Genomic DNA, 14879 nt, shown 5'->3' on the forward strand with positions numbered 1-14879 from the left:
ACAGTAGTGAGGTTGGCCCAGGATTGGGCAGTGTTTCGTTCTGCTGTGCATAAGGTCGCTATGAGTCGGTACTGACTCGATGGCACCTAACAACATTAACAGCCTAGCCTAGACCTAGCCATAGTCCCAACCCTAACACTTACTCCTTACTCCAAGACACCATTGGATTATAATCACCTGGAACCAACAGAGGCAGTAGAGTCAGGAGTAGAAGGAGGATATGGAATATTTGACTGATTTTCTCTATAAACAACTTCCTCCTTTGCCATGATACCAGAATCAAATGGAGACTGTCTACCATTACTGAATATTTTGATCCAAGGTTCAATAGAAAAATCTTGATCAAAGTTTTTGGGGGTGGGAGACAGCATGGGGGATTTCATGTTGTCATGGACCCTAGACTTTCTGGTACTGTGGAGTGTGGATGTACTCCTAAATCTATTGTCCTAAAATAATCTTTATATCATAAACCAAAAAAATATCCCCTGAAGTCATCCTAGAACTTAACAATGGTTTAACTTAACTAGTAAAAAAAAAAATGTCTGCCTTAAGCATTATGCACTTTTAAGAACTATCCTAATGGGAACAAACTGATAGCAGCAATGTGAAACATTAGATTGGAACCTTAGAGGGCAGGGAGTTAATGAGAGAGGAACAATTCAGAAAGCATGTTCTTACAGTTGCTACACAACTTGAAGAATGAAATCAAAGTCACTAAATTGTACATGTAGAAACTGTGATGTGTGTTTTGATGTGTATAGTCTCAACACCCACAACAAAAGAAATAAAATAAAATTGAGTGGGGGGGGGGAGCCAAGAAGAAATTAAGCAGTGTATTGCATTGTGCATCTCTGCTTCAAAAGACTTTAAAATATTAAAAAGTGAAGATAGCACTTTGAGAACTAGGTGTACCTGACCCAAGCCATGGTCTCTCAAATTGTCCAAAAACTGGATAATGAATAAGGAAGACATAAAAAGAATTGATGCCTTTGAATCATGGTATAGGTAAAGAATATCACACAAGTCAAATGAATAAGCTACCAGAGGAACGAACATATCTGTCTTGAAAGAATGTTGTATGTGAGATTGCCTCCTGTATTTTGGAAATGTTAAAAGGGACCAGTCCCTGGAGAAGGACTGTATTCATGGTAAAGTAGTAGGTCAGTGAAAAAGATAAAGAATCTCACCAAAATGAATTGACACAGTAGCTGCACAGTGGGCTCAATAGTAATGATTATGATCCTAACGCAGGACAGGACAGTGTTTAATTCTGTTGTACATAGAGTTATTATTAGTGAGAACTGACTCAACAGCACTTAATACCAACAAAAGCACATGGTCTCTATTGAACCGTTTGTGCATTAGCAACACATGTCTGACAGTAACAAATACTGAAGTCCCTGACTCCATGTGCCCAAAGAAAGGAAGCTCAGATTGCATGTTATTTCACCAATCTGGGAAGGGAACAGTAGCACAAACTCCCTAAGCCACCAGAGTGCGGGCAGTGGAGGGAAGGATGGCGTAAGGCTGATCAGCAGGGGACACTGGCCAGTAGGTCCTGGGGGCCCACATGAGGCCAAGGCCAGGATAGTGACAGCTGATGTCCTGAATGTGAACTGTTCTAAAGGCCAAGGTGGGAGCAGGGTCCTAGGGTCCAACTCCAGTCCCCAACCATGAAGGGTGGCAGGGACAGGCCAGGGTGTGATCAGAAAGAGCCCTGAGTTAGGGCAGTCAGGTGCCTATGGCCCATGGGACTCCACATCAGCCAATGGACATCTCTGCAGCCCCTTAAGCTTCCTTGATGCCCCTACTAAATTGGCACAAATGTGTTCAGAGAAAACTACCTGGGCATGAATGAGATCAACAGGTGAGAAGTCAGTGGAAGTTGCAGCTTAAGATCAATGTCAGAGACCAGGCATAGCCATCAAGACATTGGAGGAAGCTCTGGATTGCTGATTCTCATGGGGACATGGGCACAAAGGAAGGTAGGGTCACCCAGTGAGAGGCAGGGGAAGCTCCACCAAAGGGCTAGTGGGAGACCAAGCAGGCAGCAGACATCCTCCCTGCTTACATGGCACTCAGCCCTCTCACCCACTGACAGGGAGCCCCATCCTCCCAACAAATTACTAAGGACATTCCATGCTCATTGAGGGGATCCTTAATATATGATAAGCCCCAGAGACGGAAGGGACCTCCGGGACAGGAAGGGGACAGTACTTTCCTCCCTCTGATACTGAAAGACTGAGAGGCCAAACTCTTCTAAGGTAATGTGGGGAGTGGGAGGTAGTGGTGGCTGGTGACCCCAAAAGGGACTCAAGTGACATCCACAATAGAGGTGATGTGATGTGATCATCCCAGTTTTCACATAACACCTCTAATGACCTGGTCTTTAGAACTTAACTTTATCTAAATGTGAGGACTGGGTGTATATTATTTGGGACATTTCAAGAAACGAGTTGATACAATTTTCAGACAGCTACTGTTAAAAGAATAAGAATCTTGTTTGTTCCACTATAGGTCTGTTGCTGCTAGCTTCTACTTTCGTTTTATAATGTTGTTGTTGGTGGTGGTTGCCATCGAGTTGGTTCCAACTCACAGCAACCCCATATAGGATTTCCATGGAGCCGTTGATGGGTTTAAACCAGCGACCTTGCGCTTTGCAGTCCAGTGCTGATCCTGCAGCACCACATAATAATAGTGACTACTAATATTTTTCTGGGAAAGATGCAATTTTTAAAATTTTAAGCCAAAAGGCTTGTTCAATGTAAGTAAAAATATTAAACTAAAATTAAAGAGAGAAAGGGAAAGAAACTACCGCACGATTTTTACGATTTATTATATCTCAGAAAAATACAGCTTCAAAGCAGGATAAACGATATTGAGATAGTAATCCAATCTATATGTACAGCTCTGACTCAATAATTTAGACATAAGCAAGGCACCTAAAAAAACCCTCATACTGTATTTTAAGTTATTCTAATTGCATCTCCTGCTCTAATTTTAATGCGTCCAAATCGTTTGTATCATAAAAATGAAGTTTGAAAATGTCAGCCAAACTCTAAATTCTAGAATTTTATTAACAACAAATAAGTTGAGTAAAGTACTTGTGAGATGGGTAAGCAGATCTGATGTCTCCGCTTTTTCTGCTGTGACTTAGCATCTGTTTTATCTCTATGCTCAATGTTAACCTGTTGGTGTAAGGAGTTTGGGTATTAAATCAGTAACATGCAGTGCAGATCCTGCCAGAAAAGTCTGATTCCCAGCTGAATTGATTAAGGAAAAGAATTTGGTTTGGATAAAACATGTTTTATTGATGCCAAACAGTATCCAGCTGCGCAATTTAAGCACTCATTATATTATCCTACATGTGATAAAGCAAACCAGCATAAATTATATGTCATAAAGAGCACTTAGACATACGTGCCACATATGCACACACACAAATTTTCTACTTGCTCTCCACCCCCAAAGTAAAGCTAACTGTATATAAGACACTCATGTGATAGTTAAAATAAAGGAAATTTTTTTCCTGCCAGGTTTTTAGCATCTCAAAGTTCTAATGCCAATATTCAAATACCAACTTTCTTATCAACACATAGACTAAAGGAAATGAAATAAAACTAACTGAGATGGTAAATAAAAGTTAAAAAGCAAATTTAAGTCTATTCATTGAATGATTAGTGAGAGATTTTCTTTGATATTGAATTGTTAACAGCTTTTCACAATAAGAGAGAATCCATTCTTTCATTCCAACGCCTGGTTTTTAATGCATCTTAAGACATTCCAGATAATGAAGTTTATTTTATCGAATGCTTTGACATGGGTTGTGAGTTGGTTTCTTTGACTATATTTTTAGTATCGATTTCTTCTGAAAATACAGCATAGTACCACTGTAGTATGAGAAATAATTAGATTTGGCCATACTGCTTGTACAAGAGTTGTCTCTAATAGATGGGGAGCCCAATCCTTTAGTGCCTATAAACAAATAACATTCAAAACAATGCTATATTTCAGTAAGACAAGTAATGTATTAAAATAAATCATTGAGTTGTTGTTAAGTACTGCAGAGTTGGTTCCGACTCATAGTGTCCCTGTATAGGGTTTCTGAGGCTGTAAATCTTTACAGGAGCAAAACACCTTATCTTTCTCCCACAGAACCACTGGTAGTTTCAAACTGCTGACCTTGAGGTTGACAGCCCTACTTGTAACCACTATGCTAACAGATTTCAATGGGTAGTTGAATATAAAGAAGACTCTAATTTCAGGTTTTTGTCTTCTGAAGTTTTCTCTCTTTTTCTCTCTCTTTTAGTTTTGTTGTATAATTTTTTAGAGCCATGCCTACATACAGCTATATATTTTATTAAATTTTAAAGCTGAATTTGCCCAGAAGAACAAAGAAAGTTGTTTTTAAACTTTGATCTCATCATCACCAAGTTCCCATTATAGAAGGGATAGAGACACTGCAGGCCGAGTTTGGTCCCAATTCCCTAAGAAAATATAATAATTGGAATTCAGAGGGAATTGGAATTTTTGTGTGTATGAGGAGTGTGTTGGTTCATAGCTTCAATCAACAGGCGATGAACCTGTATGGCCCAAAGTAAGTCCTTCAATGAACTGTATATTTTAAATCCAAATTCATCTTCAAAGGCCCCTAGCAGTATATAGAACACAAAGATGAAAGACTTGGTGAGAAGAGATAATTAAATCTTAATGGAGGCTGGTAGCATAAGCAGGTGCATAGAAAAATGATCATTTTAGGTATTCACAAGGAATTTATAAAGAGTTCTATGTGTTATGAGTAATTAATTTTGGATAGTTAACACCACAAAGATGACCCCTAAAAGATGTGGGTCAAGGTTAAGTGCTCAACTCTCTTTTCTGTTATGTTTTATGGGATATTTTATGCTCACTGTAAGATAAAAGATTGAAAAGTCCAAAAAAAGCAAGAGAGAAGCTGACCTCTCCTAAAAATTTCTATTGAATTGATTCAGGCTAAAGCAATAATCTTTGATGTTTGGAAGTCCATCCTAAAAGACCACCACAAAAGTGCGTGATATCCACTTTGGGAAAAAAACAAACCTTTAACCAAATGGCTTCAGACAGTGGAACTATCGCTTGATTTAGGCAATGGTCACAGAACATTTCCTCCAATTGCACCTAGACACATTGTCTCCTGAAATGCTCGATCCACCAACAAAGTAAGACATGGATTTAGGGTGTCAAAAAGAAAAGGGATAATTTTAAAAGCTTTCAAAACTTCAATCTCCAGTAACCTACTATCTCTCTAGTGGCAGCTACTTTTGTTTGTGTATGTCAGATGACTCTAGCTTGAATGAGCTTTTTCATACATGTTCTGTTTGAAGAAAAGCCTTGCTGTGTTCTTTTCTTTTGTCATTCCTGTGTCTGTATAATACAGTAGTATTGCTTTTTAAGAACACACCCAACCCTCCTCAATTCTGTTCTCCATCTCTTCATCTTCCTAAATTTCTAAGCTAGGAAGCTAACTAATAATAACAATAAATCATTCTATCAGACTTTGGATATGATAGAGTCCTTTACTTTTTCTCCTCTATATGATGCTTTTTGCTTACTGCATGCACTACTGAATATTGTCTACATATGACAAAAACTGCAGGAGCTCACCTATAAAACATTCATTTGCCATAGGAGAGAAAGTAAACATAGATACAGGGACAAATATTTAGAGAGCAGACATGAAAATTAAAATGTAAAGAGAATGTAGAATGTGATTTAAATTGATTTGTTGAGGTTGACAATTCTCTATTTAGAAAGCAAGACCCCTTTCATAAAAATGTTTAATATGACACTGGTATTAATGGTATTCAGGCTTTTTCTTTCTTCCTTCCTTCCTTTCATTTTTTTAAGCATTCTGAAGTTCCAATTCCAATGGCACGTAAAAATAAATTTCTCTGCATGGAGGAGATTGTATTCATTGCAATGAAACAATGAGTGTAAAACTGATGTTCTCCCATGTAAACTATCACTCAATTCACAATAAAAACTTAAAAAAATAAAATTCTAAAATTCAAATATCCTATATTTTCTGTTATCTATACAAATTTATTTTCTGTTAAGGAGCTCTCTGGCAGTGTAGTGGTTACGAGTCAGGTTGCCAACATCAAGTTCAGTAGTTTGACTCTACCAGCTGTTCCATGGAAGAAAGATGAGGCTTTCTGCTCCCATAAAGATGTATAGCCTTGGAAACCCGATGCAGGGCTGCTATGAATTGGAACTGACTCCACAGCACACCGTATTTTCTGTCATGTATTTTTAAATCTTTCCTGATATAAATTTGCTGTTATGAAATGGAATTTTAAAACTGTAAAACTAAAGTCATTTACATGTTACATGAACAGGTCATCATCAATCCGTGTGTTGGGAGACAAAGGGAAATTTTACTTCCTTCTTACTAAAAGGAAAAAGGAATAACAAGAAGTCTTTAAAACAACATTTAATCCTCTCTAGCTATGTCCTTTTACCTCTTTCACAGAGGAAGTCATGGAGTGGTGGTGGTGGTTATGTGCTGTGGCATTGGTTCCAACTCATAGCTACCCTGTACAGGGTTTCCAAGGCTGTAAATCTTTACCAGAGCAGAAAGCCTCAACTTTCTCCCACAGAACAACTGGTAGTTTTGAACTGTTGACCTTAAGGTTCACAGCCAGATTCATAACCACTACACTACCAGAGCTCCTTTCTACAAGTGGGTACTTTGAAAAAGGGTAAAAGCCCTGTATCTGTTAACTTTCATTATAGACATATTCAAACATATTCATAAGTAAGGAATATTGTTTTGTGGGGTTTTTTTTTGCCAGCCTTATTACATTTCATCTTTCCATATTATCTATTTCCATATTATCTATTAGTTATTGCTGAAGCATTTTGTTGTTGTTGTTAAATGCCATCTAGTCGGTTCCGACTCATAGTGATCCTGTATAAGGTTTTCAACTGGTGAGTCCAAACTGCCGACCTTGTGGTTCAAACCAATCTTGTGGTTCAGAGCCATGCCAGGAATCCATCGACACACTTTAGAGCAAACCATTTCAACTATCAACATTTTACAATGCTTCTATCATAGATAAGGGGACTTATTGTATATATGTTTTTGTTTTTATAAGACCAACATGCTATTATCACCCCTTTTACAGAAATAAGTTCTCTAATATTTGCTATAAAGAGCTCTGGTGACATAGTGGATTACACATTGGGCTGCTAACATAAAGGTCAGAAGTTTATATCTGTCAGCCAGAGAAATACGAGACTGTCTACTCCCATAAAGATTTACAACCTTGGAAATCCAATACAGGGTCACTACGAGTCAGAACCAACTGGACAGCACACGGTAGCAGTAGTACTTGATTCATATATAAGAACTCCTGGTGTGGGGCTGTGGGTTTATGTACTGGACTGCAAAGTTGGCTTGAACCTAAGGCCAGCAGTTTAAACTCACCAGCCACTCCAAGGAAACCCTATACAGGATTGCTATGAGTCAAACCCGACTCAATGGCACTTAACAACAGCAACAACGACAGTATTAGCCAGCATTCATTACATATCCCAGATCTATGGTTTATCTTAAAAACACCTTTTTTTTAATAGTTGGTTTGTTTAACTCAGGAGCTAATCAATACCTAGGCATTGTCCTTGTTTTCTTTCTTATGTCTCCTATATTCTAGGAATAAAAAGGAGAATAGAATCTTTTGGTTTTTTAATGATATTACTGAAGACATCAGTCTTGATGAGATTCAGAAATTTTTAAATGGCAAGAGGATTTCATTTATATGCTACAATGTATTCTTTATCGCATTTCATCAGTTGTTCCACTTGGAGTGATACTAAGAAAGATCACTGGGTACAGGCATTATTCCTGCCTGATCCAATCTTTATAGAGTTTCCTGTCTTTTCACCTGAAATTCTTACTATCCTTCAATGATTGCTTATGAGATCCATTATTCCATTAAGAGTTACAAAGCAGTCACTTTTTCAATCTATGATTCTTTATCAATTTATTTCAATGTCTACATCTCAATCTGACTGTAAACAAGAAACTGTGTCCCTCTTTCCAAAGGTAACAACAAAGACCACTGCAATTTTTGATAGCCAAAGAAGAGGCAGACATCCTGAGGTGTCATGGCACACAAACCTCAGCAGGGTTGAGACTGAATGTAGGCAACAGTGAGTTACACACATACCAAGTAATTTACAAGATATATGAGTTCAAAATGCATCAAGAGAATCCTGTTGTTGTTATGTGCTGTTGAGTCAGCTCCAACTTATAGCAACCCTACACATAACAAAAATAAAAACGACCTGGCCCTACACCATCCACAGGATTGTTATTATCTTTGATCCATTGTTGCAGCTACTTTGTCAGTCCACCTCACTGGGGGGTTCTTCCTCTTTTGCACTCACCTTCTACCAAACATGATGTCCTTCTCTGGAGACTGGTCCCTCTTGACAACTCATCCAAAGTACAAGAGACAAAGTCTCACCAATCTCACTTCTAATGGGCATTGTAGCTGTACTTCTTTCCAGAAAGATTTCTTTGATTTTCTGGTAGTTAATAGTACTTTCAATATTCTTCACCAATACCACAATTCAAATGTATCTGTTCTTCTCTGGTCTTCCTTACTCAATGTTCAGCTTTCTAATGCTTATGAGGTGACTGAAAATACCATGGCTTGGGTCAGGAGCAGTTTAATCCTCAAAGCTACAATTTTGAATCTTAGTATTCTTCCATTTTAGATGGTGAAAGTGAAAAAACAATAAATAAATTGTATTACAGTCACAAGTATGTTCTTTTCAAATTTGGTAGAGAACCATATGGTGAAACATTTTTCTTTATTTAATATTGTGAGGTCATTCTCTAAGATCCCCACATATTTTCTCAATTATATTATCTGAGAGGACCACAGTTAATGATGAACACATTTCTCACTTCATATAATAGTCAAGCAGGTAGAAGGCAGAAAATATCCATTCAAGTTTTTTGTTTGTTTTTGTTTTTGTTTTTGGTATATTCTGTCTTATACAAATTATTCCTATCCTGGAGAACTAGATGCAAACAGAAATAAGCTAATGTTCTAGAAAGTCAAGAGTAAATGTAAAGTTCCAGGAAAGAAAGAGCAAAGGCTCAGAGAGTGAAAAAAAAAAATTATTTTAAATACAATTTGAAGGTACCAATCTAATCTCTGAAAAAAATAAAAACAAGTCCATCTATAAAATGTGCAAGACCTTTTCCACAATAGCTTGCCAATTGACTGCAGTCTGTACTGTGCCATGAGATACAAAAGCAGCAAAACATTATCTTAGTTTTACTGAGGAAGGCTCTCCTTTGACCCACTTGTGCCACCTATTTGAGTGTTTGAGAAGCATGCCCATTGTTTCTCTGGCCCCTCAAGAGCTCCTTGTTGTGCCTGAGATAGCCTCTAATCTCTCTCTCCATGTTCCATCTCTTCCTCCCTCCCTCTTCCTGCACCATGCAAATGCAACTGTCTAAGTATCAGGGACTTTGTACAAAAGGTTTCCTTCCACTTCCTCTTGTCCACTTAGTTTTTTCTAGGACCTATAAATTACAGAAATGACTTGAAAATTTGTAAGTAATAGAAAAGATTAAAGTTGTCAAGGATTTCATTTTATTAAGATCCATAATCAATGCTTATGGAAGCAGCAGTTAAGAAATCAAATAATATATTACATGCGTTGGGTGAATCTGCTGCAAAGGACCTCTTTAAAGTATTAAAGAGCAAAGATGTCACTTTGAGGACAATGGTGAGCTTGACCCAAGCCATGGTATTTTCAATCGCCTCTTATGCACAGGTTGACGAAGATAAAGAAGACCATAGAAGAACTGATACATTTGAGTTACGATGCTAAAGAAGAATATTCAAAGTAACATGGACTGCCAGAACAAACAAATTGTCTTGGGAAAAACACAGCAAGAATGCTCATTAGAAGCAAGGATGACAATACTGCCTCTCACATTGGCCACATTATCATGAGAGACCAGACCCTTAAAAAGGACCTCATACATGGTAAAGTGAAGGGTCGTCAAAAAAGAGAAAGATTTCCAACAAGATGGACTGACACAGTCACTGCAACAATGGTCCAAACCTAATAAAAATTGTGAGGGTGGTACAGGGCCAGGCAGTATTTCATTCCGTTGTTAAGGGGGTTGTTATGAGTCAGAACTACCTCGATGGTCCCTAACATCAACAACGTGCTTTTTCAGTTTACAGTACCATTTTGAGACACTTAAAAGTATCGGAGGGCACAGGCTTTGTAGACAGGGAGAATGAAGTTTGAATATTCGTCCAGTCAGCTACCATCTATCATGTAATATTAAGTCAGTTATGTAACTTCAACTTTGGCTTCTGTAAAACAACAATTGTATTCAATTTTCAAGATTGCTGTGGAGTCCTGGTGTGGCGCTGTGGACTAATGCGTCAGACTGCAAAGTCATTTTAACTGCAAGATAGTAGTTTAAGCTCACCAACCGCTCTTTTGAATCCCTATGCAGGGTTGCTATGGATCGAAATCAACTCGATGGCACTTAACAACAACAACAGGGGCTTTGAGTTATATATGTACCAGGCCTAGCATGTGCATAGATTGACTGTTGTTGTTGTTGTTAAGTTGTTGTTAAGTACCGTGGAGTCGGTTCTGACTCATAGTGACCCTGCACAGGGTTTCCGAGGCTGCAAATCTTTACGGGAGCAGAAAGCTCCCACGGAACAGCCGACAGTTTCGAACTGCTGACATTGAGGTTAGCAGCCCGATTCTAACCATTACGCTATCACAGCTCCTTTTTGTTGTTGTTAGATGCCATTAAGTCGGCACCGACCCATAGCGACCTTATGCACACCAGAACGAAAGCCCCGATCCTAGTCCAACCTCACTCCATAAAGTCCATCAATGCTGCTTGGCCAGTTCATCTCATTGGGGGTCTTCCTCTTTTTCTCTGACCCTCCACCTTACCAAACATGATAGCCTTCTCCAGGGACTGCATAGATTGTAGAGGATACTAAATAAATGTAAATTACTATTATTTTTAGAGACTACCCATTTCTTAGAACCAATGATTGTTTCTTTTCACTATGAAGTAAGTCTCATCTTTAAACAAGATATTCTGCCTTTTACCTGTTCACTTTCCATGGGACAGAGGATATTTACCTGTTGGCCATAACTGTAGGTTTTCTGGCTTGGACTTTGCTACACACTGATATTTTCTCCCCATGCTGAGTAAGAGAATGTATTTAAAGTTTCTAAAACACTGTCTTGTTGTAAAATACAAACTCAACCTATAAAATATTTAAGTACTGTAAGAAAGAGGTACAGTACATTAGAGTGAGGTATGGTTCTTTCTATAGGTTGCTGGGTGACACAAAGTACTGGTTTGCACTTTCTGATGTGGCTCTGTGCATTAATGCACTGGACTGCAAGGTTGCTTTGTATGGCAATGTCAGCAGTTCAAGCTCACCAGCCACTCCTCGGAATCCCTATACAGGGTCACTGTGTGTGGAAGCTGATGCAATGGCACTTAACAACAACAATAACACACCTAAAAGTTGATGATTCCAATTCACTCAGAGGTACCATGGAAGAAAGGATTAGTGATTTGGCTCTATAAAGGTTGCAGCCAAGAATACTCTATGGGACAGTTCTACTCTTATAATGCATGAGGATCCCACGAGTCCAAATTGACTCAATGTCAGCTGGTCTGATTCTCAGTTTTTTATGTTTTTTTTCTACTCAGCCATTGGCGTGTTGGGGCTGCTCAGTTCAACCTCTAGGCTTAAATCTGGGCAACGGCCTAAAATACTGAACCAGTGTCTCCTGGTCTCCTGCTCCGTTCAAGTGCCTCAGTTCAGACAACTCCACATTTGCCTTGTTATAAGACCTAAACTCTACCCTTCTGTGGATAGACACTGTCTTAATTTACTATTGTTGCTATAACAGAAATACCACAAGTGGGGTTTGTTGTTGTTGTAAGTGCTGTCAAGTCAATTCCAACCCATAGTGACTCTGTATAGAGTTTCCGAGGAGCAACTGGTGAGCTTGAACTGCCTACCTTGCGGTTCAAATGGCTTTGCAGGCTGGCGCATTAACCCACAGTGCCATACCAGAACTTCACAAGTGGGGTAGGGGGCTTTAAAAATGCAGTAATTTATTTTCTCATGCTTTTAGAAGATAAAAGGCCAAATCATGGTTTTGTTCATCAATTAGGTCTGTGAGTGTCTCTATTAGCTTCTGGTATCTGCCAGTGAGCCTGAACATTTACTCACATTCTTTGGTGTACCTTGGCATCTGTTTTCCCCCATGTGCATCTCTATGTCTATCCTGATCGTTTTACAATTCACAAGTTATTAGGTTTAGGTTTCTCACAATGACAGTATGATCTCACTAACATAATAGAAAAAAAAATTTCCAAAAAGGGTCACATTCAAAAGACCTGAAATTCAGTACATATTTTAGGGAACACGACTCAATCTATAATAACATCTGTGCCTTATTCCTGCAACCCACTTCACAAGGATTGGTATCCTCCCCTTAAAAACTAGCCCACTGATCTCAATCTTGCTACCTGCTGACAGACATCCATAAAGTCAACTCCATGCCTGCTAACTGGGTACTATCCACTTTGGGTCCTCTGTCTCTCAATCATTAAGAGGGTACCCAACCACCTCACTCATCTAATACTTCATTGGCGTGCACTGAATTCTCTGGTTACCACTTTATACATACTGTTCTTTTTCTCCTGAACTAAAGCTTCCTTCAACATCTACAGGTTAAACCAATAACCCAGAACCTATATTCTGCTTTTTGACTGTTGAGTTCTAGGTTCTAGCAAGTCCTGTTCAGCCATATCTGGTTGAATCTTGAAGCAGGACATTTAAATTCAGAACTGATATTAAGGTCTTATTTGTCATGGGCTATTGCCAAGTGAGGGTCTTCTGATAATAATTTATGGCAAAGACCTCTGGCATAAGGCAAGCATGGACTGTGAAACACAAGGTTAGCAGTTCGAGCCCACTAGCCACTCCTTGGAAGAAACATAAGACTTGCAGCTTCCACGAAGACTTACAGCCTCCAAAACCCAATACAGGGTCACTATAAGTCAGAACTGACTTGACAGTACTTAACAATAACACTGCACAATGGTTTATCTACCAAAAAGCAAAGAAAGAAACCATTTACTTGCTTTCCTATTCAGTTTTCTTCAAGAATTTTTGTCTTGCCTCATAAAATAATCCCCTTGATTTAAAAAATAATAATAATAATACTGCAGTTAACCAAAAAGAGAGAACACAAGCAAAAAAAGTTATTTTCAAGAAAAAAAGACCAATAATTATACTACCCACAAATAATCATTGTTATTACTTCAAAATAATTTTATAAGTCTACCAATCTAAACAAATGTGGATTTATATATAATTTTTAAAACTTAACATTAACTTACACATTATTAATTTCAAAATAATTTTAACTAGAAGGAATCAAAAGTTACAGAATATAGAAAATCCATTTGAGTCCATTGTTCCATTGATGAACATGTTGTATGTTGACTAAAATTGATGTTCATTGATAATCACTTGCAAAATTACTCTTGATTACAAAAATTCATTGAAGTTATTCATGTTCCATAACAAGCATGACTAATACTTTGAGTCCTTTGAAGCTCTTATAGCTAGCTAATTGGAAACTCTTTAATTCCTGTCATGTGACATCAGTCAACTTGTTTAATGTCTCTGAGCTTTAATGCCTTCCTTTTTAAAAATTGGAATATTGATATATACTGAGCATGAAATAGAGTAAGAAGTGTGTCATCAGTTTTTCTCAACATTTTTGTCACCATAGTATGCATGACACATGTAATTTTCATGTACAAACTCTTATCATGTATATTAACAATATTACCTTTCTTGTTTCTCTCATTAGAAAAAATGTTGGAATACAAATGAGTTCAGAGTACCTAAAATATAAAAATAAATAATATTTTCTAAATTAAATTCTCCAGTGTCTTACAATAAAGAGGTGAAAAATCATGTGTTAACATACACAAGAAATCGGTAAACACCAAACAAAATAATGTGCTATTATTTCAGTAATTATATTAAAGTGAAAGGTCTATTTCTCACTTTGCAGGAATCTCACCCAGGTGGGTAAACATTTTGCAAGTTGAGATACCACCTGACAAGAAACAATTAAGAAACTCAGTATTTAATTTGTTAATTTGTTACCTGATTTAAATTAAAGATAAATTAAGCTGTGTTCTTTATTTATTAGCAAGACTCAAGTAAACAAGTTATAGAGAAATAAATAGTATTGAGTTTTTTTTTTGTGACTCATTTTATTTTGAAATCATTTTCAAAGAAGCTTCCCATTTGTTCTGTTTAGAATAATTTCAGAAAGTAAGTCTCTGAGCCAAAATTCATAGCTTTCAGATAATCGTTTGATCTCAAATAGTTGCTTACTGCAAAAGCTAAGTAATACGCTGCTAGGCATAAATTCTGCATTTTGCTGATTTTTAAAGCGAAACTGTTGCCTTTGTGGTGGTGGTTACCATCCGGTAGATAACCTCATATGAGCAGAACTGCTCCATAGGGTTTTCAGGGCTGTGTCTTTTCAGAAGCAGTTCTGAGGCATCTCTGGGTGGGTTTAAATTGCCAACCTTTCAGCAACTGCTTGAAGTGCCAGCCAATTAAAACTAAAATGTTGTTGTTAGGTGCCATCAAGTTGGTACTGACTCATAATAACCCTATGCACAACAGAACAAAACACTGTCTGGTCTTGGTCCAACCTCACAATTGTTTCCACGCTTGAGTCCATCCATGCTGCCACTTGGCCAATTCATCTTGTTG

The sequence above is a fragment of the Chrysochloris asiatica genome, unplaced genomic scaffold, assembly GCF_000296735.1.
Source record: "Chrysochloris asiatica unplaced genomic scaffold, ChrAsi1.0 scaffold00011, whole genome shotgun sequence".
Classification (NCBI taxonomy): Eukaryota; Metazoa; Chordata; class Mammalia; order Afrosoricida; family Chrysochloridae; genus Chrysochloris; species Chrysochloris asiatica.